We start from the raw sequence: 27,494 nt of genomic DNA, 5'->3' as shown, positions 1-27,494 counted from the left end.
TATATCGAAGTCAATCCATTTAATCAAACCAGTACCAAAAACACAGGACACATTACCTCATAAAGACCCAATAAGACTTTGGTGGCCATTCCCAAATAAATATTTCTCTATTTAACCTTCCCTTAGTGATTTATCACCATTTATTACAATATTGTCCTCTATATTTTGCATTTTATCAGAGAAAATCAGGTATTTTCCTGATCATGTAGATGTTCATAAAAGCTCAGATTAAAGTTGAAGGTTGTTATGTCAGAAACAGAGAAAACTGAACAAAAGATGACTTTTTCAGCACAAATATCATAAACCAAGTATTTCCATCCACTGTCAGTGATCCAACTCCATGGGTTTTACTGGTGAATCAGTGTTGCAGAAGATGATGATGTTTCCATGTTCACTACGGAGCCTCTAAATGTCCAAATGGGTCATATCTGATGACCATGAAAAGATGACAAACTGTATTTTACACCAATTATTTACATGTATTAATAGGATTAATGGTTCAGAAGTTATTAGATTAAACTAAATCAGTAGATGATTTTTGTTACCAGTGGCTCTTTGGGTCTTTGTGGGTTAGCCTCTGAATCCTTAAGATAAGATAAGATAAGATAAGATAAGATAAGATAAGATAAGATAAGATAAGATAAGATAAGATAAGATAAGATAAGATAAGGTAAGATAAGATACGATAGGACAGGACTAAATAAGATAAGATAAGATAAGATAAGATAAGATAAGATAAGATAAGATAAGATAAGATAAGATAAGATAAGATAAGATAAGATAAGATAGGACAGGACAGGACTAGATAAGATAAGATAAGATAAGATAAGATAAGATAAGATAAGATAAGATAAGATAAGATAAGATAAGATAAGATAAGATAAGATATGATACGATACGATATGACAGAATAGGATAAGAAAACATAAGATTTAATTTATCTGTTAGCAGCAGCAAAAATACAACAAGCAAGTGCAGAGAAAAAAACAGCCAGAATAAAACCACAAACGAGTGATAAAATTAATATGTAAAGAGAAAAATAAAAAAGTTGGTATTTATATACATATTTTTTATAAATAAAGAATTAGCATTAAAAATTCAACATTATTTACATATTTACATCATCATGACCGCACATGTACATACAGACAATTCTTCTAGCACTGCTCCTAAACCTGTGACAGAAAAAAAAAAAAACAGGCTTGGATAAATGGAGAGAAGAAAATGAGTCACTAAAAGCCTTTTTCATGCATAGAGATCTTTAAAAAAAAAAAAAAAAAAAAAAAAAAAAAGAAAAACAGGAAGGGAAGGGGGGGGTGCCGTAGCTATTGATGAAGACTGATTTGCACCTCAAACATGTTTCAAGGCTTTGGCACAACATCTGGTGCTGTGAAGTTGATCGGCGGTTCCATAGAGGAGTTCGAGAAATGGAAACAGGCTGAAAAACACAAAGCACAAATGCATTACAAGAGAGGCTCCTGAGAGCAAACCCTTGTCCCTGTCCAAGGTGCTGCAATTATTTTGAGAGCTTCAGCTTGAGAGAGTAGAAGCTGCACCGCCTCCGGTCCAAAAGCTGAAAGAAATGTACAGATTTTTTTTTTTTTTTTTAATGGCTCTTTTTTGTTGATGGTGAAGTGAAGTCCTGTCTTCAGGCTTGTTCATGGTTCAGGTTCAGATGATTAGGATTACAATATTCAACTCTTAAAGCCACTACATCACAGAGCAGTGTGTAAAACTATAGCTATAGTATGGCAACATCATGTACTGTCGCATTTTGACATTATGTGAAATTAAATAAGGCTTTAGTTTTAACCTTTAAGATGAGTTGAGAAGCTGGGTGTTCTTTTAAAGATGTTCAGAGAAGGTCAAATTATTTTATGGGCATAATTTTAAAACCTAACCCCAGTAGTCAGCACACTTTTTTTTATTGACCTGGGCTGAATTAATGTGGCTCATCCTGCCAAATCTAGGCTCGACACAGCTGCACACAAAGTTTAAGTTAGTCAGTCCAGATAATAGAGTACGACCACAGCTCATACAAGGTCAGTGACTTTTTCAATGATCTTACAGTTTTCTGATGTGGGATAAATGTCAGTTATGAGCTACTATTATTATTAGCTATATAGTGGCTCTTTATTTTTCATTATAAAACATATGTTCTCCCAGTTTTGTCTCCTGATTAGTGCACGCCTATACCAAGAAAGGAAGTTGAAGATTAATTATGATGTTAATATGTAACTCATGTAAATCAGTTGTAAGATAAGATAAGATAAGATAAGATAAGATAAGATAAGATAAGATAAGATAAGATAAGATACGATAAGAAAAGATAAGATATACTTTATTGTCCCTGTGGGGAATATTGTTATTATCTATTTCATATTTGAAAGGCACTTGATGGATGGATGGATGGATGGATGGATGGATGGACGGACGGATGGATGGACAGATGGACGGACAGACAGATGGATGGATGCTTGATGGACGGATGGATGGATGGATGATGGAAAGAAGAGTGGATGGATGGATGGACGGATGCTGGATGGATGGACGGACGGATGGACGGACGGACGGATGGATGGATGGATGAATGGACGGATGGATGGACGGATAGACAGATGGATGGATGGATGGATGGATGGACGGATGGATGGATGGAAAGAAGAGTGGATGGATGGACGGACGGACGGATGGATGCTGGATGGATGGACGGACGGATGGACGGACGGACGGACGGACGGACGGACGGATGGATGCTGGATGGATGGACAGATGAATGGATAGCCCATGTTCTACTCCAGTTTTTTAATGTTACTACTACCTTTGTCTGTAAAACACTTTGGATCAACGTCTGTTGTTTTTAAATGTGCTATATTTATTAATAAGCTTATAAGACTATATAAGACTATATAAGTCTATATAAGACTATATAAATCTATATAAGACTTTATAAGACTTGACTTGACAGATAAGACAAACAGTAAGTAGAATGTTGAGTGAAGATTGTTAATATTCTAGTAGTTGTAGTAAATGGTTCTGCAGAATAAGGTATTAATAATTGCTTTTCAGTGGCTAATAAAAAGGTAATATGCTACTACAGGAGCCAAAATGAGGTGAACTGTAAACATACATCTTTGTTTGCTGCTCTGGAAAAGGGGAGGTTTATTTCCTAACCTTCTGTGTCAAGTCATAAAGTTGAGCACTGGAGTGAATAATCAGTAAATACAGCTGTCAGTCACATATTTAACCCCCTACATGTCTGAAAATACCCACAATTAGCTCAAATTAACACAGAAGTGGCTACAAGTGCTGCTTCCTCTCAAACCACTTGAATTACAATATACTGAAAGATAATTATGGAATTTTAGCTCAATGACAGCACTGGAGCTTTAATCCAACACGTTATACGCTCACTTTAATTATATTCATGGCTGGAGCCTATTTTGATGGACATTTAAGTCACTTTTGTTCTAATTCAAAATAACACAAAAGCAAAATAACATAATGAATGAATGTGTTTTGTCAATGTGGGGACCACTGTGTGTGCATGTATTTGTTCATTTAAGATATATAAGTTTAAGATTTAAGCTGGAAGCTGAAAAAAACAAACTATTGATGCACTGCAGTTGTATTAATCTACATATCAATGAGAGATTTGCATGTACTGATGTGCTTTGCGATCAATATTTTATTAGAACTAGTCACTTTTTAACATTAGACAATGGCAGCATTTGCATTTGTAAGCATTTGTTTTTACAAAGCCGCCTCTGAGGAGCGAAAAAAAACAAACAATGGAAACAAAATTGTCTAGAAATGAGTGTAGATGATGTTACATAAGAGAGTCATCAGAGGTGCCCATTAAAATCTGTTCATACATTTCAATGAAAAAATCATTAATAGGTGTAACTTTACTCAAATAAGTTATATATTGAAGCTTTAACATGAAGTGTTAACCAAAATCAATCTATAAATAACCAAATCTAATCCCTTTTAGAGCCTGAAACATACAGTGCTCAGATGGAATTATGGAGACTATTTCTGTCACAGTGGCAAGATTTCCATCACTTTCATCTCTGAGCTGTAATTAAACTCTAAAATGAGCAAGTTTTGACAAAGACGGTCAGTTTTCATGTGAGGACGTAGTCATTTTAACCCTTTAACCCCTGACGTGTCTGTGGTGAGTGTTCTGAACTTATGATTTATTTCAAGATACAGCCGAATTCCAGATTCCATTCATTTCAGTAGGCAAAATTTGACTCGGAATATCTCCAGAACCATACCTCATAGAGACTTGGAACCAGGATCTGCCTTACATCTGAACATGCCAGTCTTTGTCCCATGTCTCTACAACATTTTGTTCCCAAGATACAGCCAAATTCTAAATTCCAGATTCTATTCATTTCAATGGGAGAAAATTTGACTCGGAATTTCTCCAGAACCATACCTCGTAGAGACTTGGAACCAGGATCTGGCTTCCATATTGCGACCCTTCTGAACACACCAGTCTTTGTCCCATGTCTCTACGACATTTTGTTCCCAAGATACAGCTAAATTTCAAATTCCAGATTCCATTCATTTCAATGGGAGACCAAATCTGGAGTGTGGCGCTGAGGCCAAACTGTCTGGTAAAACATGGAGGTCACCTCAGAATCATTACACAGGCCTCTGTGGGACCCCCTGAGTGCTTTCTGTGCACTTTGAGCCCATTCATGCAAGTTCCATATTCCAGGGAAATTGGAATTGACCCAGATTCTCATCAACTACATTAGAAATTGGAATTCCAGTTTGCCATCGGCTAGATTAGAAACAGAAATTGACCCAGATTCTCATTGTATAAATGGAGAAAAACCTTTGAAACAAACTACGAACAAATGAAAACAAGTATGTCTTTGTAAGAATTTGGCGAAAAAAGAAAAGAACTAGAAGCACTCTGAGAGCGCAGACCTCCGCCAAGGCTGATCAGTGCCCCCCCCGTGGGCCCCCCCACCCCCGATCACCACCAAAATATAATCATTTCTTCCTTATCCCATTTCCAACAAACCCTGAAAATTTCATCCAAATCTGTCCATAACTTTTTGAGTTATGTTGCACACTAACGGACAGACAAACAAACAAACAGACAGACAAACAAACAAACAAACCCTGGCAAAAACATAACCTCCTTGGCGGAGGTAAATATAGCATTGATATACACTTTGGTTAATAGGATTTAAAAATACATAAATAAAAATTTTATCCTTTTATCAACCAAAGTGTATACTAGGGATGTAACGATTACCGGTATAACGATAAACCGCGGTAAAATTCCCGGCGGTTAGTATTACCGTTTAAATTCTAATTATCATGATAACTGTGTTTGACTACCGCACTTTTAGGGGAAAAAAAACGCTATGTTAAGATCTGCTTTTATGTCAAATATTTGAGTATAGTTTGAATTTATTACGGTTTTGATTTTCTATACCTAATATTTGGAACCAATATTCACTTTTAAAGTCTTTAAAAAGGTTCGTTAAGGATCTTTGTGTTATTTATGCAATAAAGTATATCCATTTTTCAAATCAGAGTTTATATTTTTTTTGTGTTTTTTGTCCTTTTATGTTGATATAGTAGGTTAAAGTGAAAAAATAATAGGCAGATGATATAGATGAAGTTGTGCTGAAAAAAAAGATCCCAAACATAGGTACAGCAAACATTTGTTTATATAGTATATAAAGGCAAAATCAAAAGTACTGAAAAACAGACAAAATAGGCTCAGACTACCAAGGGTTAATATTTGAATGTTTCTGTCAACAGAAGGTACATTGTGCCAATTATTTTATTTTATTTATTTATTTTTCAAAATACAGCTTGGTTAAATTATTTCAGTGTGTGTATCAGTACTTTTTGAACATTTTGAGCACAATTTCAATAATTCCGCGATAATAATGATAACCGTGATAATTTTGGTGATATGAAATTTTCATATCATTACATCCCTAGTGTATACACATTTTTGCAGATTTCGCAGATCAGAAGATTGATTCATTCAGTTAATTTCAACATGTTCCTAATGTTTTTTGACAAACCCACATGAGGACCATAGATAGAAGCTATAGGGCCACATTTAGCCCAGGACCCATGGGTTGCAGACCCCTGATCCAGACACATGCATAGTAAAAGACAAGAAGGTTTTGTAATAGTTGTTGTTCACTGCTGTATTCAGCAATTCAATGACATATTTCTTGAACTATAGAAAAACGCATCGCACGGCAAAGCTTAGAAGAGGTATGAGAAAAGATTGGGTCATGTTTCTTCCAGAAAATGTCAAGCTGCAGATTTTCACAAAGATCAGTGGCAGCTCTCCCAAGGACGAGAAAAGGCTAATCTGATTTATCACATAATGTATTCCTAGAGTAATCATTCCCCCTGGGCTGCATAGTAGGTGGGCTCCAGAGTGCTAATTGTCCTTATCAAACATGAAAGTTATTTGCTCTGATCATGTAGCTCATAATGGCATAATTTCAGGAGAATTACCATATGCAATGAATGTTATGATTAGCTTTTAGATACTTCTCTGTGTATCCATTAAAGCATTTTTCTATCAGATGATAATATATACCAGTGCAGGGAAAATATACATTCACCGCCATGATGTCATGTGTTACAAATGATAAACTGTTCTGAAAATGTCACAGAGGAACAAAAAAAAAAAAAAGGTTCATTTCAAGTGCATGGATTCAGGCCCATCCACATGATTTTCTTTTTTTATTTCCCAACAAAATACAGTCACAATAGAGTGCAATTACTATGGTTTACAGCAAAAAAAATGTGTTCTTTTTTGAGAGAAAATCTTCAGTCTCGAGACAACTTTAAATCTCTGAGTCCAAGCAAAGGCAACAAAAGAAAATGGTGCTGACAGTAGATTTCCTTCTTTTCACAGATAGGTGAGAAATGGTCCAATAATGCAGCAGCTGTGATTAGCAAGACCTTTCTAGAGTCTCAGCAATGCCATCAGTCGTGTGAAAGCCGAGACTAAGATCCAATATTATACTCACATGGGACTTCTGGAGGAGGAAAACACTGCAAACAATGTGAGGTTTTATAAGCCAAGAGAGTGTATGTGTGTGTGTGTGTGTGTGTGTGTGTGTGTGTGTGTGTGTGTGTGTGTGTAGGTGTGCGTGTGTGTGTGTGTGTGTGTGTGTAGGTGTGTGTGTGTGTGTGTACATTAAAGCCTACAAGAGTGTGGGTGTGGTTATTGTAAACATGTTTATAGAGACCACAGTTATATCTCATTGTCCTATAACATCTAACCCTCTGATTTTCAGCAGTATGTTGGCAGCACACAAGACCTTCCCAGAGCTTCTGTTCACAGCTTCTACTTTTTAAAAAGCATCCGTGTGACCTTCATGAACCCACCCACACAAACACACCAGGCAGAGTAACAGTCTGGTTAAAAAAAATGCATGATGTGATTTGAGTTTTGCCGTTTTCATTGAGCATTTGTCGTCTCGGCTCCATGTTAAACACTAAAGTACTGGATTATTTTTGTATTGTATTGTGGAAAAAAAAAAAGCTGGATCCAAAAAAGTCTGGCTCTGGTGGAATTCTATGAGACGTTATGGTCTCATTTGCTTTATTTAGATGCGTACATTTTGGAAATTATTCCTCCATGAATAAGATTTCAGGCCTAATAGAAGGCTTTGTTGTCTGCAGAATGGGTGTTCATTAGAAGAGGTGATTACCTGTGAAATCACACCTTCAGAGCTTCTGCTTACTCTGAGCCCTTGGCCTCCATTATCATCACCTGGAGCACAGGTGTCAAACATGCGGCCCAGGGGCCAAATCTGGCCCACCAAAGGGTCCAGTCCAGCCCTTGGGATAAATTTGTAAAATGCAAAAATTACACTGAAGATATTACCAATCCTTTTAGTTCAGGTTCCACATTCAGACCAATTCAATGTCCAGTGGGCAGGACCAGTCAAATACTATCATAATAATCTATAAATAATGACAACTTCAAATTTTACTCTTTGTAAATGTAAATAGTTTCATATATTTACACTAAAACAAAGTATAATTTCACAAAAAATGTGAATAACCTGAACAAATATGAACAACCTGAAATGTCTTAAGAGAAGTAAGTACAATTTTAACAATATTCTGTCTGTTACTAAATGTGTTGTGTGTTTCTGTGATCTGTAAGTTATAATGTACATGTGTAAATGATAAACTGTCAGGTTCAAAACACCTAGATATAAAGAAAGACACAAGAACACACAGGAGTCAAGTATCTCTTGCTCGCGAGGAGAGTAGTTGACAGAACACTGCTCAGTTACAATGTCCCAACTCATTCTGAGGGTCCTGCCCTTGCTCTCCTCATTTATTTCATTTGGGTGTTCCCTAGTTACATGGGTGTGATTAGTCTGAGGGTTTACGTATTGATCACATTGTTAGTACATGGGTGCATGATTATTTTCCTCTTATTAAATGTCAAAACTTAATCGTCCAGACACATCTGTGTAGCCTTTTTGTGAACTTCTGCTTTCGATCAGACGACATGGGTCAACTGGTCTCCAAGGCATGGTCCCCATCCTTCGAGGTGCTTTCACTTCTGCAAAACCTGTAAAAGAACTCTAAGAGCACTTTGCCCTCATTCAACACAGCATTTAATAACATCATAAGACTGGCATGAATGTGATAACTTATGTACAATTATTCTAACATAAACTGAGGCAGAATATTGTTAAAATTACACTTATTTTTTCAGTTTGTTCATGTTATTCACATCTTTTGAAAGGATCATTTGTAGATGTAAACCTTTTCATAATGTAAATTTACTGGGGGTTTTTTTGCTCTAAAACATAGAGAAAAGTTGGGAGTTGACATTATTTATATATTATTATGTTATTATTTTACTGGTTCGGCCCACTTCAGATCAAATTTAGCCAAATCTGGCCCTTGAACTAAAATGAGTTGTCACCCCTGACCTGGAGGAATCCTAAAACTGATGCATTTCTTTTGTGCAAAGTACAAGATAGAAGTCAGTATAAGTCAGGGGTGTCCAGTCCTGGTCCTCGAGGGCCAGTATCCTGCATGTTGTAGATGTTTCCCTCTTCCAACACACCTGACGGTCGTTATTAGGCTTCTGCAGAGCTTGATGATAGGCTGATCATTTGAATCAGGTGTGTTGGAAGAGGGATACATCTACAACATGCAGGATAGTGGCCCTCGAGGACCAGGACTGGACACCCCTGGTATGAGTCCTTTGAGGTCAACAATGATATAGGCTACGTGACAAAAATATATAAAAAAAAAAAAAAAAAAGCTTTAGTAGGAAATGGTTGGGTGGTAATGATGGAAAACTAAAGTTGGAGACTTACATACAAGAGACCAAAGTTCACGCTGGTTTACTTTAGAACTTTCTCTGTATGTTTTTCATTATTTAGCCAATCAGGGGCTCATTTCTGGGTTAACTAGCGAACACAACCTTAGCACACCATTTGACACAAATAGGTAGCTAACGATGGTGTAGTGAACACAGAGGTTTAATGAACACAAAACCTGTTTCTGGGCTGGTTGCATTCGTTAATGTTAATGCAACTATTAATGAACAAACAAATGAACGTCTCCACTCTCGCTTTTTCCGATGGAATTGGCCATAACTGAGGACAACCTTATTAAAGCCAACTCTTTGATTTGGTTCCAAAAGAATTCATTTTGTGAGGGAGCTGCAGGCAGCCCCTCCCTGAACAGGTGTGTGATTCCCAATACACACACACACACATAACATGTTTTCATTTATTTGGATTTTGCTAATTCCTATTGTTTGTTTCGTATTATGTACTGATCTGCTGAAGATGGATCCTATTTAACTGATTGATAAAGAGGTTCATTTGATTTTGCCGTGTTGTGTCATTGTTTCGGTTCTGCTTTAATGTTCTCTCTCTCTCTCTCTCTCTCTCTCTCTCTCTCTCTCTCTCTCTCTCTCTCTCTCTCTCTCTCTCTCTCTCTCTCTCTCTCTCTCTCTCTCTCTCTCTCTCCTCTCTCCTCTCTCTCTCTCTCTCTCTCTCTCTCTCTCTCTCTCTCTCTCTCTGTCTGTCTGTCTGTCTGTCTGAGATGATTTGAGGTTGAACCATCATCATGGAGGTGTGCCCATGATTGTGGTAACAAGGGCCTGGTGTGAGCCATTAAATTCATTTGGGGGAAACTACAGCAGACTGAAGGGAGAGGTGAATTTGGGGAGAAAGTGGAATTATGTTTGGTTTATTGTTTGGGTTTTTGGTGTAGGATGTTGGTTTATGAATTGTAGTAAAATTAATATAATTTATTTTGGATATTTTGGTAGAGATAAATGTTGTGTGCCTGTAAATACTGTATATATGAATTCTAGATAACCCCCCTTTGGTCTTTTGGGGAAATGGTTGGGACTGGGCCCTTTATATAGGGGCTGGTTGCCATTGTTGGGGGCTGGTGTGGGAAGGGGAGTCCATACCTGGTACTGCTGTATTGTTGCTGAAATGCTTTAAAGAGAAAAAACAAAACAGTAAAAAAAGAAAGAGCCCGCCAAAGTTGGATGCTGTCTTCTTTGTTTGGGTTACACACATCAGCTGTTGCTGCTGACATCCATAGCTTAGTAGGTGAGCAGTTTTTCACTGCAAACCCTACAATTTTATTAACGTATGATAGAACACAATATGGTTTTATGTGATTTGAAGCATTCATGATGGCCCATTGAACCCCCACCTGCCTCCGACCCCACCATTCTCCTTCGCCCCCCAATCCACCACTAAGATATTATCAAAATTCTGTTGTTGTTTTTCAAATATAAACAATATATCAAAGGAAACTTTACAGAAATAAAGTGAAATGAAGCTACAAGAACATATCCTCTAATGCAGACCTCCGCAGGTCCTCATTATAATCAGCCCCGCAACGCAGCACTTAACAAGCACAGACTTTTAATCAACTAGTTGTCATGTGTTGACATTTATGTTAATTTAGTTTAGGGGTATTGGTTTTTGTCTCTTCCTGTTTTATTTTGGTGAAGGTGGTCGCCTTCCTGTTTTGTCTGCACTCGGTCAGTCTTGTCTTTGTCGTCCCTACTTCCCTCATTGCCTGTACCTGGTGTTCCTCCTGTGATTGCCCACACCGGTTTGTGATCCCTGGCTTGCCTACATATTCTCCCTTTGTCTGTTGTCAGTGCGTTGTTTCCGTGTCCATGAGAAGAACTCCTTAGTTAAGTATCTTGAATCTTGATCCATGTGTTTTTGTATATCAGGTTTTTAGTTTAATATAGAGCATGTTGTGCTTCTCCTTTTGTTCATTAGGTTTTTAGTTTATTATTTAGCACGTTGTGCTTCCTTCCTTTGTTCTTCCGTTTTTACCTTTTGTATTTTTGTTAAAATAAATCCTTTTAACCACTGATCCTTGAGAGTCTTGTGCATTTGGATCTGCACCGAGTGTCGTGCTGTAACACTAGCCCAGAAACAGGATAATGCACTGCATTGGGGTTAACGATTTAACAAACAAGTGCAAAAATAAGCCCCAGAACCCATTTTTTCCTTACCCTTACTAACCTTAACCAAGTTGTTTTTACACCTAACCTTAACCTACTCATAACAATGGGAGTGTTTAACTGCATTGTGGGAAATAACACCTACTCCACAAGATGGAAAAGGACCTTCTCAAGGTACAATATGTGTCCAACTGCATATGTATGTATGTATGTATGTATGTATGTATGTGACAAGTTCAGAATAAACAGTTTTGTTACGCTAATGTCATGAACTTTGATAAGCTGTATATAACTAGTGGACAGAGGAACCATGATCATCTAGTTCCTGAACTACCATTTTTAAGCAGAAGTTTGCAATGTTCTCAATGTTGGCTCTGACAGAAGTGACAAAAGGGACACAAGGGTTAGACCTGCAGCGCTGTGAGGGATCAGAGCCATCTTCAAGGGGTCAAAGGTGAGCTAATGTTAACCAAGATCTTACTGACTCTGTAACACAGTAAACTCCATCAAGAATTGTGTAGAAAGGCCATTTTTACTTTCTTGTTGGTGGAGCCTGTTCACCATAACGACAGTGTAGGAGTCTAAGAGGAAAAAAAAATACACATTCAAGAAATTAAATCAAGAGAAACCCTGAAAGTCCGATATAGCAGGGAGTAAGCTGTCACACACATGTCAATCAAAACCCACCACAGTAGGTGTCATGCAATCAGGTCCATAAGTATTTGGACAGTGACATGTACGTTGTAGTTTTGCCTTTGTCTGAATCAGTGAGGACAGCCTTGTATACTTCAGAATTCATCCTGTTCCTTGTATCAGTGTCACATCATTGATAAACACCGGTGGTCCTGTTCCGCTGGCAGCCACACATCCAGATGTCATAACACTTGAAGGCTTTTTTCAATATTTTATGTCACAGTTGTCTAATCTGCCCTTCCTGTTATTGAGTGTTTACCAGTGGTTTGCGCCTTGTTGTTAACCCTCTGTCCTTACATTCACATCTACCTCCTCAGGTGTGTTCTGGACTTGGCTGGATGTTACAAGAGGGATTTTCTTCACCAACAAAAGAATTCTGCAATCATCCTCTTTAGTTGTCTTCCATGGTCCCCCAGTCCTTTTGGTGTTAATGACCTCATCAGTAGATTCTTTCTTTTTTGAAGAATGCGCTAAATTGTTCATTTTTGCGAGTCTTTAAGTTTTCACTATTCCTCAGATCCTCAAATCTGTCACTATCCAAATACTTATGGACTTGACAGTAGTCATAGTAGCCTGTTTGCATAGCCACAGTAACTAATGGGAATCTGACCTGCCATTTTATTCAAGATTCAAAGCATTTTATTGTCATGTGAATGAATGCCTCATAACACATAAATGCAACACTGGAATATTGAATTGTATGGTATGATTGCTTTAAATGATGTATATTTTATATTGTACTGCAATGTTATGGAAGAGCCCAACCAGGGACTGGAGTTGAGAATTAGCACTAGCTATAAACTCTGTATGCATCACATCAGCTGCAACTATGTTTGAATTCATTGTCCCTGTCAAATAAATAAATAATTTCCCTGTACAATGAAAATCTTACTTTGCCATCCACAGTGAATGTCAAGAGAATTTAAGATGTATAAAAAAAAAATAAAAATTGAAACAGAATAATTTAACTAGGAAATTAAAAACAAACAAAGTAAAGTGGCATTTAAGAATGGGATGCAAAAGAAATGAGCTTAAAAATCTAAAAAAATATAAACTACTATTACTAAGAAAAAATATATATTTACATAAATGTGCAATATCTATCTATCTGTCTGTCTGTCTGTCTGTCTATCTATCTATCTATCTATCTATCTATCTATCTATCTATCTATCTATCTATCTATCTATCTATCTATCTATCTATCTATCTATCTATCTATCTATCTATCTATCTATCTATCTATCTATCAAAACACCAGTTTCACCTGTTGTCTGCTTTTACCTACATTATGTGAAGGTCAACATTGCTGATAATCAGACAAGCTATTGATTAACATTTGCCAAGTAGCTGAAAGTAGTTGGTGATGTTTAAAATAATATTTCTAAGTTATCAGTGCAATGTTATCAGTATGTTAACTCCTCACTCTTGTCCACATTTGGCCATTTCTGGCTCCAAACAGTCAACATAGAGATGACCAAATATGTAAACTCAAAACATCGCACTAGTTGTCCTGAAATCAGTGGGTGACGTGATAGTGGCCAAGTCCATGTCATTAATAGGGTCAATGGATGAAAGTCAATGTATGAAACGGTCCAAAGCTCTGTGCTCCAAAGTGAGGGATGATGTATGTTGTTAACTGCCTGAATGGCTCTTTCCTTCTTTCACAGGGGAAAGGCATGTTTACTGTTTTTGGTTTTATTACTGATGATAAATTTACAGTCAAGTCCATGAATGCAATTATGAGGCTGAGTTTTATTTCCTTTTGTGAGAGGAGGATGTCTTTCTGCCATGTTCACATATCTTTATTGCTCCAAAGCGAGTCATTTTCTTGCAGATTTCATGAAGATGTGGGCAAAACCTGAACTTGATGTGTATCTGAATTTCAGATGAGCTGCACTTAATGCACCACATCTTGATTTGCATCGTGTTTCCATCAGTGTTGAAATGCTCCATATCAGGCAGATTTTCAAACATGAATTAATACACTTTCTAGTATGTATGTACTGAACTGAGTGGTCCAATTTGGCATTCATTAAATCCACTTGAATCTTGTTGAGGAGATTAATCCAATATAAATAATGACACAAAGTGTATTTTTAAGAGAGAAAGGTTTGTTTCTTCAGTTGTTATGTACTTATACCAATTCTCTCAGGAACACCCTATTGTGAAGGAAATATGTTATGTTATGTGAAAATAATACGCTACCGAAAACATCATGAAAGGAAGGAAATTATCAGTATTATAATGAGTAACAGGGTGATCATGTGTTTATGAGATCTGCTTGTCCTTATGTGTTGTCTTTTCTCAGACTAAAGCAGTGTTTCTCAGGGTGTATTTATACCAGAAAAGTCCGATAGTTCACTTGCTATGAACTGGACCAAATTTTATTTATTTATTTTTTTAAATTTTGGTGCAGTTCGCTTTCACATTGCACATTTTTGTAAGTGGACCAAAATCTGTAAACAAAACCACGTGTGCTAAGGTCGTTCAGCCATTGGACAGAAATGAGCAGTGGCCGTTAAAGCACGAAGTCCAAAGTGAAAGGAGAGAATCATGGAAATTATGCGTGCTGTTTTGTTATCGTCATAGCGATATGGTTTTTACAGATGCAGACATTTGCACAAATGTTTGAGCAGCAAGAGCGTTTGATGCAACATCAGGTTTACAATACTGTAGAATTCATTTCTCAATGACGAAGACATAGGACAAGACAGCTATAGAGGACGGCGCTCGTATGCACATCATGTTGTGACTGTTGCTCTTCTTCACGCACGACGTAACAGGTACAGTATTTAGTATAGCAAAAGACTGTTATCAAAAAGCATTAGTGCTACGTACTGCTTACCTATGTGTAGCTATCCTATATCACCGTTAAGTTTAGCCCGGTACAGAATTCCTTAATGCAGGTAAAGTTTGCTGGGGGTGATGAAGTCATTTATTATTTTTCTTTTGAAACAAAACAGACAAATCTAACCGGAGTTCTGAAAATGAAATGTCCATGTCACTGTTTTCATAGGTAGCCTATGTATCCTCACTCTGAGCGGTTCTCTGGTCTCTGGTAAACCTCTGTTTCCCATAATGCTCGACACACGACAGGAGCTCGTTAGGTACAAAAACCCAACCCCTCTTCAGCTGGGTCTCGGTTTGCTTGTTTGGTCCGGAACAGAGTTCAGTGGTTTTTATTCACACCAGCCAAAAAATTCCGAACTAAAGGAGCAAACGAACTCTGGTTCATTTTAAACGGACCAAACAAGGCAGGTGTGAATATACCTTCAAACTGTGGGGCGGGCCCTCCAGGGGGGTGCGAAGGCTTGCCAGGGGGGACATGGGATCACTCTCTTCACATTAGAACATGTAGCAGGTGGAACTAATGTTTTAGCGTTGGAGCACCCTGGACTTATTTTAGGGACATACAACAAACAAATCTACTGTCGTGGTGATCTGTCACTAGAGTAGACAAAGGGTTTAGGTTTGGACAATGGACATGGATTGGACTGGAAAAGAAAAATGTGCAATGTCCATCCATAACCTCGCCCCTCCATAACTGTCTGATCTCCTTCATGTTGCCACTCCCTCTCCCACCCTCAGATCTTCCTCCTCTGTCCACCCCACTGTTCCCTCTGCCCGTCTCACCACCTTGGGGAGCAGAGCATTCAGCCGCTCTGCTCCCCAACTCTGGAACTCCTTGCCACCGGAGCTCAAAAATACCACTTCACTCCATCTTTTCAAATCCAAACTCAAAACCCATCTGTTTAGGACTGCTTTCTCTTTGTGAACACAATTGCATTGTCCAATTTTTACCCTGCCTTTGGCTTTTTACTCTGTTTTATTGCTTGTTTTATACTCTCCTGTTTACTGTATGGTGTCCTTGAGTGCCAAGAAAGGTGCCTATAAATAAAATGTATTATTATTATTATTATTATTATTATTATTATTATTAATGTTTCTGTTTTTGCACAGTTTGTACCTTTTGCACTTTAATGTTCTGAGATGTGCAATGTAAACGGGTTCATTGCAGCCACTGATATTGTTAAAATGTTCATCTTTGTTACCAAAATTTGTTTGTTCTAAAAAAAAAAATGTTACTTTATTATCATAGTTGTAAGATAATTGCGCATTTCCTATTTTTATTAGGAAAAATAATCGGGGAGCAGTCATTTCTAATTTGCACAACAAATTATTCAATATATTGATGTTTCTTTCAATAAGTTATAATTGCACCACTGTTACAATGTTGTTCTGGTTGAGGGGGGCATGGAGATTTTTTGTCCTCCAAAAGGGGGCCCAACAGAAAAAGACTGAGAACCACTGGACTTAACCCTTAGGAGTCCACGGTCACAGCCCTGTGACTCAATCACATGACATTTGTAACACGCCGTAGCATCGGAAATCGGTCACGTAGCCCACTGGGGACAATTGCATTCAAAAGCGCAGACTTGATTTGATGTTGACAGAGCGAATACAACCAGAGACATGATGTTTTGAAACTGTAGAAAACAAATCCACAGACTGCATTAGCATTACAGGTAAGGGTGAGAATGACCCCCACCTGAACCGGATGCAGAAACCTGGAGGACTGTGGGTGGGGGACCGGAGAAAACGCCTACGTAAAGATGATATACTTTTTTGTCAAATATTTGAGTATAGTTTTCATTTATTAGAATTTTGATTTCATACAAAATTCTTCATTTATTTTTCATTTAATAGAATTTTGATTTCATACACCTAATATTTGGAACCAATATTCACTTTTAAAGTCTTTGAAAAGGTTCGTCAAGCATCTTTGTGTTATTTATGCAATAAATTATATACATTTTTCAAATTGGATTTGTATTTTTTGCATGTTTTTTGTCCTTATATGTTGATATAGTAGGTAAAAGTGAAAAAATAATAGACAGATGAGATAGATGAAGTTGTGCTGAAAAAAAAAAAAAGATACCAAACATGGGTATAGTACACATTTCTTTATATAGTATATAAAGGCAAAATCAAAAGTACTCAAAAACAGCCAAAATAGGCTCAGACTCCTGGGGTAAGTTTTCAGGTTTTACTTTTGCACAGAGTTTTAATGTACTCCTTTGCTTGTGAGCACCAGCTGTGTTGATGTTATTCCAATCGAAGTTCTGTGTTTGGAAGCAGCTCATATTCTCATCTATCTGCTGAATCCTGTCAGGTTACTTTGAGAGCACAAGTGTTCAGACTCTTTGAAGAAAAGCAGGCCTTGACCCATCCCTCCCACATAATTAACCCGATTTCAAAGTAACTTACAATGTTTAGATCTCTTGAGAGGTTATCTTAAAGCAGACGTTATCTCAGTTTCCTTCAGAGATAAACCAACACAAGTGAACTGGTGGTTTGACTGTCCTTATTGTGCAGTTCTGATGAATGCAGATGGTGAAGTGTTTCACTCACATGTTGCTTAATTAAACTGCAGCTCAGTATAGAAAGAGGGTCCTCAAACACACCCATACCCCCAAGTACAGTCACTTTTTGTTCGATTACTTTTGTTTTATCTGAAAGGCCAAATGTAGTATCTGGGTGCTTCTATGAAACTGGATTCATTTTGGTATCTGGCACTTTGTCAGCTTTTAGAGAAATTTAGACATATTTTGCCCCAGAATGTACCTAATGATGACCTCAGATAAATCCAAAAAAGTTATACTCTTGCTCTGAGCCGTCACAAAATTAATGAATTTTTAATAAAATATTGGGGCCAAAATTGGGACAGGAAAAGCTTCTTTTTATCTTGAAAACATGGCTGTAAATTGTCTTATATACTGCTATAAATAAAGATACTCTGTTAAATTTGATAGTGGTTTTTCTAATCCAGACATGCGGATTTTCATGAACAGCCTCATTCCAGGTTTTGCATGTAAGTCATCGTGTCCACTGGTGTTACATGCAGAACCTCCCCATTTAAACACAATAAATTGTGAGTGATTTTGCAACATCTGCCATTTTTTTGAAACTCTCTGCATTGCATAATTAGTTCAATTCCCAAAATGTGCCTGTGAGAGAATAAAAAGATATTTGAAAAAAATAATAAGGTGTTATTTTTGTGTCCTTTTTACCGTGTTACACGCAGATTTTAGTAGAAAAATGTGTTTTATCTGAATCTATCGGAATCTGAATCTATCTCAGCATTTATTTTTTAAATAGACCCAAAGTGCTTCCAAACTTGCTTCCTAACATTAGTCTACATCTGGCTTGAATTTTTAGCCCCTCTGTCCTGTTTTTAGGGACCTGTTTCATAGAGGCACCCATCTCCATAATTCACATGAAACATTTCAACTTTTCATCACTTCAGCTTCTCCACATTTCAGAGGCTTTTTTTTTTTTTTTCCTGGTGCTTCAACACATACAGTGTTGGCAATGTAAAAATCATTGTTTTCTGATATGCTTTTTAATGAGATATAAGCATTCATCATTACTAATAATAGACACCTACATATTTTGCATAGTTTTATTCTTTTAATTCTGTCATGAATAAAAAGAAATAAAACACCGTCACATCAGTTCAGTTTTCAGTGTGTGGTTACATAAATCTTTACGTCTTTTGTGCCAAAATCTAGGAATCACATAGGTGCTATTTCCATCAGAAAGAGTGATGTAACAATACACTCTTGTTTGGATCATATTATATGTACTGAGAGTATTTTTGGAACCTGGAAGCCAACAGTTATCAGTGCAGGAATCCGTTTTGCCATCTATTAATTGCCACAACTACATGATAAGCTATCAAACATCTATGGTTTTCACAGTTCATTTATTCAAAGCCGCAGAGAATCAAGTCTAGACCTGCAATATTACAGCTGTCCTTATGAAAAAAGCAGCCTTTATTTATTTATTATCTCAATTTAGCTTTTTTAATGGCGAGAAACCTCACAAACTTATGCTGGTCTGTTTCGGATACATTGATTTTGATGATAATATGACAGCAAATAAATATATATGAAATTCCTAAATGCTATTATGCTAATTGTATGAAACATTAGTCTAGGAATTTCTTGAAAGTTCAATATTTGTAATCTGAGTGTGCTTATGTACTTGAAGCTTATGTCGATTAGCTTTCTTGTTTGTTGATTTTATCTAATTTTCCAACATCTATGATACTAATCTGCATCTTCACATATATACGGAGGACTTGAGGTTGTTTTTACCCCATCATCCGATCTCCTTCGTGTTTGGTATTTAGGTCCAACTTGGGAAACTCTTTGTGTTCTTTGGGTGTCATCCTTGATTTTTATGTTCAAGGTCAAATCTGGGTTGATGTCAAACTTGGATGGCAATGTTGACCGACATTTTTCAGGTCTTTTGGGGTTGGTGCATGGTTATAGGGGCACACAGAGGAAGCTAGCACAGAGGAGCTGAAGGGATGGGGACCAATGTGGAATAGGTGCAGGGAAGCCTTTATTGTCAAAAGGAGTAGCTGAGTGGTCATTACTACATTTAGCGTTGGTCTTGTTTACTTTTTGTTTGTACTTGAATTTTTCATTGTCTCTCTTCTGCTCCTCTACAGCAGCCACAGCGTGTGTTACCGGCACCAGGTCTAGGGGAATCTGGACCGGCAACAAAGGTTGCACAGGCTAGGGTGCACCGTGCAGCCAACAAAATGAAAAGGTGTGAACTGTGAATTAACGAGAGAGGACAACAAGTCGGTGCTTCGCTTCATTCACCGCACATTTAATACTGAGCTGCACATAATTCAGTTACATTTCCATAATGTTAGCTATCTTAAAGCTTCTTGGGTTAATGTTCATCATCCACATTTATACAAAAGTATATTATACAAACAAAATCAATGCAAAAATCCAATTAGCAAGAAATCATATCAAACCCAAAGTAAATTACATGTACATGAGCTCAAAATAATTTAAATTACATTCCACATAAACAAGAATTGACTAAATTATAACATGAAACTGTACAGAAACAATACCACTCAAAACGCACATCCACTGAACTCAAATACTCACATTCACTCCCACTTCAACAAACAATACAACAACACTCGTACCACATGGACATGATGATGACAAAATCCCCCCGCAACGTCCACCCATGTTACCCCCAGGTAATATCTACAAATTACTATAACAAAAACACTTCGGCCAACAGCAACCCACAAAGGCAATCACACAAGATGGCGGTCAAGACCGGGACACATACTGACAAAAACACCCTCTGCACTCAAAATGCATCCCAAAACCCCATCCAAACTCCACCAAACAGGCCATGAAACATCAACACCACATATTCAATGACACTAATCATAAAAAAACAAGTTTAACCATACCTGTGAATTAACGAGAGAGGACAACAAGTCAGTGCTTCGCTTCATTCACCGTGCATTTAATACTGAGCTGCGCATGAGCGGAACACCGACCTGAAGTCTCCCTCACAAATCCACAGTGGGACTACAGCACCATCTACTGATGCACTCCAGTACTGACCCAATGTCAAAACTGTAATTCTACCTGGACAATTAACAAATGACCAGCTCCCAGTGCTGCAGAGACTCTAGCCACTTTTACACAAAGATTCCGGAAAAAAGGCAAGATAGTGATCCCGCCTTTTTTCCACTGTTGACCGATTTCCACAGCCAAAGGAGTAACAGAGGTGAGACAGGCTGGATTTTTACACAGCGGACCTGCGTTACAGAATCAAAGGGACGCTGACGCAGTGCAGCGTATAGTGTGACGTATAACTTGCGCCTCGGAAATACCCTGAGCATAGCGGTGTTGCTAACCTCTCCAGAGTCAGACCGTCTTTCACCGTTCCATAAATGTTAGTGTGGCAGTACACCCGTACATCCGCTGGTCTGCTCCTGGTGCTAGCTGCTGAACTCTACAAAGGGAGGGTCCATTACGTGGCGTGATCGTTTTCGGTCACCTCTGACATCAGACGCCGCAGTCGGTAGTGGAACCAGGGACAGGCACATGGTTGACGCTCCTAACATCGTGTCCGGGAGAAAGACCTCCACTTATTCAAAGGCCTCACAGCCCAGTAAAATTACCAGCATGGCCAGCCGTGGTGAGTGGCCTCATTGCAGGTTCATTCATTCATTCATTCTGCCGATTGCTGGAGTACGCTCGTGCACTCATTCATTCATTGTTTCATTCATCTGATCATTACCTAAAGCATCTGTGCTTTCTTATTTCATAAAGGGCTGGCTCCTGTGTTGTGCAGCCGACACAGCATATTGCACTGTCTGTGTGCCCCCAGTCATCATAAAATAAGGTGTCGGCGGTGTCGCTCCCTCCCTTGTTGCGGTTGTGGCGCGTCGCACTTTTGCCTTGATTGGTGAGTATCTTGTGTCAGGTGGAGCGGAGTATCCATATCACTTATCGATTCATTAAATATTACTGTTAAAATCTGTAGGAGCCGAGAACCTCCCGAGCCTCCTCTTCCTCTTCTTCTCCACCCCTTTTTGACTGTGTGCTCCCCGCGCTCCGCGTGCATTCTCGGGACCCTGAACCCAGCGTCGCACCATCGCGTCCTCAGCAGTATGATTAGTTGAATGTATGGTGCTGTGGGTAAAACTTAACTTTTAAAGGTATAACTATTTTACATTTAGTGAGTGTGTGTGTGGGGCGACACGGTGGTGCAGTGGTTAGCACTCGTGCCTCACAGCAAGAAGGTCCTGGGTTCGATTCCAACACCAGTCGACGGGGGGTGGGACTTTTCTGTGTGGAGTTTGCATGTTCTCCCCTGTGTGCATGGGTACTCTCCGGGTACTCCGGCTTCCACCATCCAAAGACATGCATTGATAGGTTAATTGGTTAATTTAAATTGCCCATAGGTGTGAGTGATTGTTTGTCTCTATATGTTCAGCCCTGCAATGAACTGGCGACTTGTCCAGGGTGTACCCCGCCTTCGCCCCTATATAGCTGGAATAGGCTCCAAGCGACCCCCATGACCCTAGTGAGGATAAAGCGGGTTCAGAAAATGAATGAATGAGTGTGTGTGAGAGCTTAATGTTGCTTTTAAAATGTGATGTAATTGATTAAAGTTGTCTGTTTATCTATTCCAGTGAATAACAAATATTGAATTACTTTGTAACTTTTGTCTCTGGTCCAGTAATTTAATGAACCTGTGTTGCCTAAAGAGTGAACTAAATTTGGAATTCTGTCCCTGGGCCTATGGCTTAGGGTGGCGTGGTCGGTAAAAATTATCACATGAAGTTGGGTAAGGGGGGAATCAGTAGGCCTTAATTCCTCTTTTAACCCCTCGGCTGCCACATTAGCATGGATAGAGTCCTCCGCCCGAAGTGACAACAGTTTGCGGATCTCGGCATCTTCCCAGTTCGACATCTTTCTAGTCGTATTGATATGTTTGGTTACTGTACATGGCCCGTGCTTATTTTTAAATCCACCCGGTGCGAGGGTCACACACACAATGCGTCATCAAAATGTCACACCTTGGTTGTGGAACAAGAGGTGTTCCTTTTACATAGCATTCCAGAATCATGATTCCACCTTTATCACGACTCTGTTACTACCTCCAGAGGTGTTACAGAGCTACGATAAAGGTGGGACCAAATGATCCCACTGTTTTATTTCCACAGACTTCGTTCCAGGATAAAGGTGAAATATTCCCAGAACTGAAGTGCTGTGTAAAACGGGCTTCTGTTTCATAGTTAGTAATTAAATTTTTTAACTCTCAAGACCTCCTCACATACCATAAATTACATGTAACCTAACACTGTGACAAGGCTTTGGGATTCAATCATGACTCCATTGGCTGTTTTAATGTATCAACATGTTTCCAACTAAATAAAAATTTCATATACTGTGCACACAAACAGTCGTGTGATCCCTCTCCGTTGAAGTGGACAAAATGTTGATGAGAGCCGCATCTCTGAAACTTCATGCTATAAAAACAAGGTAAGTGCTTCCACTGCATATAAATAGCATCATTTCATGCCAACCATCATTACACACCAGCATCATTAAACAGTGCCTCAGTCAATCAAACCTCCACAAAAAAAGCCTCAGGCCAGGGTTCCCAGTGCTGCAGCGGTTACACACTGCTGGTGGATATTTGTGACCTTGAAGGACTGAAACAAAGTTTGTATTGTTTTACATTAGAAAACAACAGGACAATGTTTATTCTGTCCTACAACAATGTTAAGCATAGTTGTGTTTTATATAAATTACATACAAGTCATTCTTCAACTTTCTTATGGGAGAGGAGCTGGGTGGGTATATTATCTCTGTAGAATGTCATTGTAGATGCTTTCCTTTGTAAGAAACAGAGGTCATCTCTGAAGACATAATTTTGCAATAATATAACCACTAAAACTCAGCAGCTCACCCTATACTTATACAGCTGTAACGGTAATTATTAGACCACTCCAACAAAGTAGTGAAAAGTCATCAGGGTTTTCTTATGTGTACAAATATGAAGTAGAATTTGGTCACATGGCCACATGAAATGTTTACTTTACAAATGTAAAGAAGTAAGCCATACTAAAATTAATGACCACAAAAATCCAATTTTCTCAATTGTAACTAACATAAACTAGAAGCACTCGGAGAGCGCAGACCTCCGCCAAGGCAGATCAGTGCCCCCCCATGCTTGTCTGTCTGTCCTTGTGCAAGATAACTCCAAAAGTTATGGATGGATTTGGATGAAAATTTCAGGAAATGTTGATACTGGCACAAGGAACAAATGATTCAATTTAGGTGGTGATCGGGGGTGGGGGGAGTGGGGGGACTACTGATCTGCCTTGGCGGAGGTCTGTACTCTACGAGTGCTTTTCTTCGAAAGAGAGTGCAGACCTCCGCCAAGGCAGATCAGTGGCCCCCCCACTCCCCCCACCCCCGATCACCACCAAAATTTAGTCATTTGTTCCTTGTGCCAGTATCAACATTTCCTGAAATTTTCATCCAAATCCGTCCATAACTTTTGTTGAGTTACCTTGCACAGACAGACAAACCAATGCCGACAAAAACCTAACCTCCATGGCAGAGGTAATTAAATACATCTCATGTGAAAATAACTCAGAAACAATATTCTTAGTGCAGAATATCAAAAGGTCATTTGAAGGTGTATTAGACTGAATCTCTATAGAAAGTCACAGTTTGTCTAATTATTTCCAAGGCTGTACATCAGTGAATATTATCAGGAGGGTCAACTTTATAAAGCCTACTATGAGACACATCAAAAGATTTGCTATACAACAACCTACACAACTAAACGACACAAATACTTCTCATTTTTGTGTTTTTTGTAGCCCTTCACCTAAATACACAGTAACCTGTTGTTTAAGGCTCCAAGTGACTACTGTAACCTCCTCAAATAGAGGACTCAAAGCACATGTATTACAATCCCCAGAAAAATCTTAGATTAAGCTTTGCAGCTTGATGTGCTTCCACTGTGAGAGGTTATGTGATTGCATTTCACTCTCCAATGAATTGGACATTTTCCTTTGCCATTACTCAAACCATGGCAGATGGGAAGTGAAGTCATCAGCATGCGACGCCTATAACGTTTGATCTCAGTTGATGTATTCTGCGGCTGGGTGTTGCTATAATCGAAGCGAATGGAAACAGATGTTGTGTTTCATGGGACATGGCATGCCTACCACAGCATGCCGCAAGCCAGGCACTTGGTTGAGGAGAGACATCTTGCTGCTTTCCATCTCCACATTTATTTCAGATCAGAAATAATCTCCAGCAAACAGTGTTGGAAATAACAGCCCTACTTATTGAGTGCGAGTGAAAAATACAAGGATCCGTGGATATATTGCCACCGCATATCAATCCACACACATACAGAGGAGTGTTTTTAGGTTTATAGCTGCACATAAGCAAGAATACAGAAGAAAAGAAATTGCATTTCTCATTAGCCCAGACATAGCCGTGCACAAAATTACCTCTGAAAGGCCATGGGAGAGGCAAAACAATTTCCTGACAAGTGCAAAAACAGTGGGTGCGAAAGCGGGGGTTGAGAGACAACGATTATTATTATGCATAGCCAGTATGTTGTCTAGGAAACTCTAATTGGAAGTAATTTTGCTCTCAGTTCTAATAAAGCAAATGCAAGCAGAGGTATCATATCATAGTCTTCCACATTTCACTTTTTATTAGCTTGAATCTTTGAGAGCAGGGTGTTTCTGAGTTACCTATTCACCCACTGCTGTCAGCAAATACAGTACAGTACGCAGCCCTGAAAAGACTCCACCAGCTGCAGCGACAAATGTCAGGAAGGATGGAGGAGAGAGCCACAACTGGCCGACGACAGCATCATCAAAAACCAATGACATCCTGACTCTGTCACGAGCCATAAAGAAGCAAGGAACAGCAAGATGAAATCCATTATCCCCTCCTCTCCACTCCAAATGAGGCATTGGCAAGCACTCACAGCTCTCCTCAATGCCTCGTGAAGACATCTCACAATCAATGGGCTTTAATCACGTCCATTTTCCTTCTTTTTTCCCCTCCTCGGTAAAGAGAAGAAAGTGTCTCAAGCTCAATTGACACTAATAACGCTGGAAAGGAGCATGATGTTCACGTAAGTGGACAGGCGGCATTTTGGGAGCACTGAAAGAGGTGAAGGGTCGTAAATTCATCACACTACAATTATCATCAGTGTTTTTCACTGGAAAAATGGTCTTCATAAGTAACACTGTAGTTTTCACAGAGAGAAATGGATTTTGATTTTCATGATCATATGGAGGCTAGTTAAACATCTTCAGTACTTGTTATTTAGGTTTTAAATGATAATACTCAAGGTATAAACATATATATAGACAAGGGGTATTAAACTAATTTTAGTTCAGGGGCCACATTCAGCCCAATATGGTCTTAACTGGGATGAACCACTAAAATAATAGCAGTAAAAAAAAAGTACAATTACATTATGAAAATGTTTACATCTGCAAAGTTTTAAAATGTGAATAACATGAACAACCGTACATGTCTTAAGAAAAATAATTGCAGTTTGAGACTGATCTCATGAAGTCGCATCGTGTATCACACAAGTTCTTATGGCATTTGGCGTGCTATATGAACGCATTTTGACCTTTCATGTGTTATTCAACGCCATTTGATCATGTGTCAATTTACGCTAAGATCGCCGGTTCACAAAACTTTAACCCTAACCCTCAGTGCGTGGTATTTGACGTGGCACGAACGTACACGTAGAAAGCTTATAATGCGTACAGATAACACGCCAGTTAAAAGTGGCGTGTATATTTACGGGAGTCAGGATATCACGTTGGCAATTTTAACAATATTATGCCTCAGCTTATTATTTACACATGTGCATTACAATTTGCAGATCACAGTGGATCTACAAGCAAAATATTGTTAAAATTGTACTTCTTTTAACCCATTAAGACCCCCAAACATCCACTGGTGACCAAAATCATTTACTGATATAAAAAATTAAGTAACTGTTGATCCACTAATCTTATCATTATATGTAAATAATTGGTGTTAAATACAGTTAACCATTTTCATGGTCATCAGATATATGACCCATTTGGATATTCAGAGGCTCTGTAGTTACCATGGAAACAGCGTCATCTTCTACAACATTGATTCACCAGTAAAACCAGTGGAGTTGGATCAATGACAGTGGATGGAGACACTTGGTTTATGTTCAGTTAATGATAGATTTAACTGAAAATGTCCCTTTTTCTTCCATTTTCTCTATTACTGATTTTGAAACATTCAACTTTAATTGAGTTTTTATGGACATCAATCATAATCTGCAAATTAAATATAGGAAAATACCTGATTTTCACTTAAGAATGCAAAATACTGAGTATAATTTTAGAATAAATGGTGATAAATCCCTTAAGAAAAGTTAAAAATAGAGAAAAAAATCATTTGGGAACTGCTACAAAAATAGCACTGGGTCTTTATGGGTTTAGACATTTCATGTTGTTCATATTTGTTCAGGTTATTCACATTTTTTTGTGAATGGATAATTTATAAATGTAAACATTTCCATGTAATTTGTCTTTTTTTTTTGCAAGAAACAAGAAAAAATTTGGAGTTGTCATTATTTCTAGGTTATTATGATATTATTTTGGTGGTCTGACCCACTTTAGATCACATTGGTTTATATGTGGCCCCTGAACTAAAATGGTTTTAACATCCTTGATGCTATCTTCAGTGTAATTTTTACATTCCACAAATTCATCCCACGGGCCAGATTGAACCCTTTGGTGGGCCGGTTTTGGCCTGGTTCGACACCTGTGATGGAGACAGTAAACTGACAAATTTACTGTTAGATATATAGAAAAAAAAGTTAATAATGCACCATCAATTACTATCAGTTCTAAATAAGACA

Source organism: Sphaeramia orbicularis, chromosome 9, assembly GCF_902148855.1.
Source record: "Sphaeramia orbicularis chromosome 9, fSphaOr1.1, whole genome shotgun sequence".
Taxonomy (NCBI): Eukaryota; Metazoa; Chordata; class Actinopteri; order Kurtiformes; family Apogonidae; genus Sphaeramia; species Sphaeramia orbicularis.
This window is presented reverse-complemented; position numbering follows the sequence as displayed.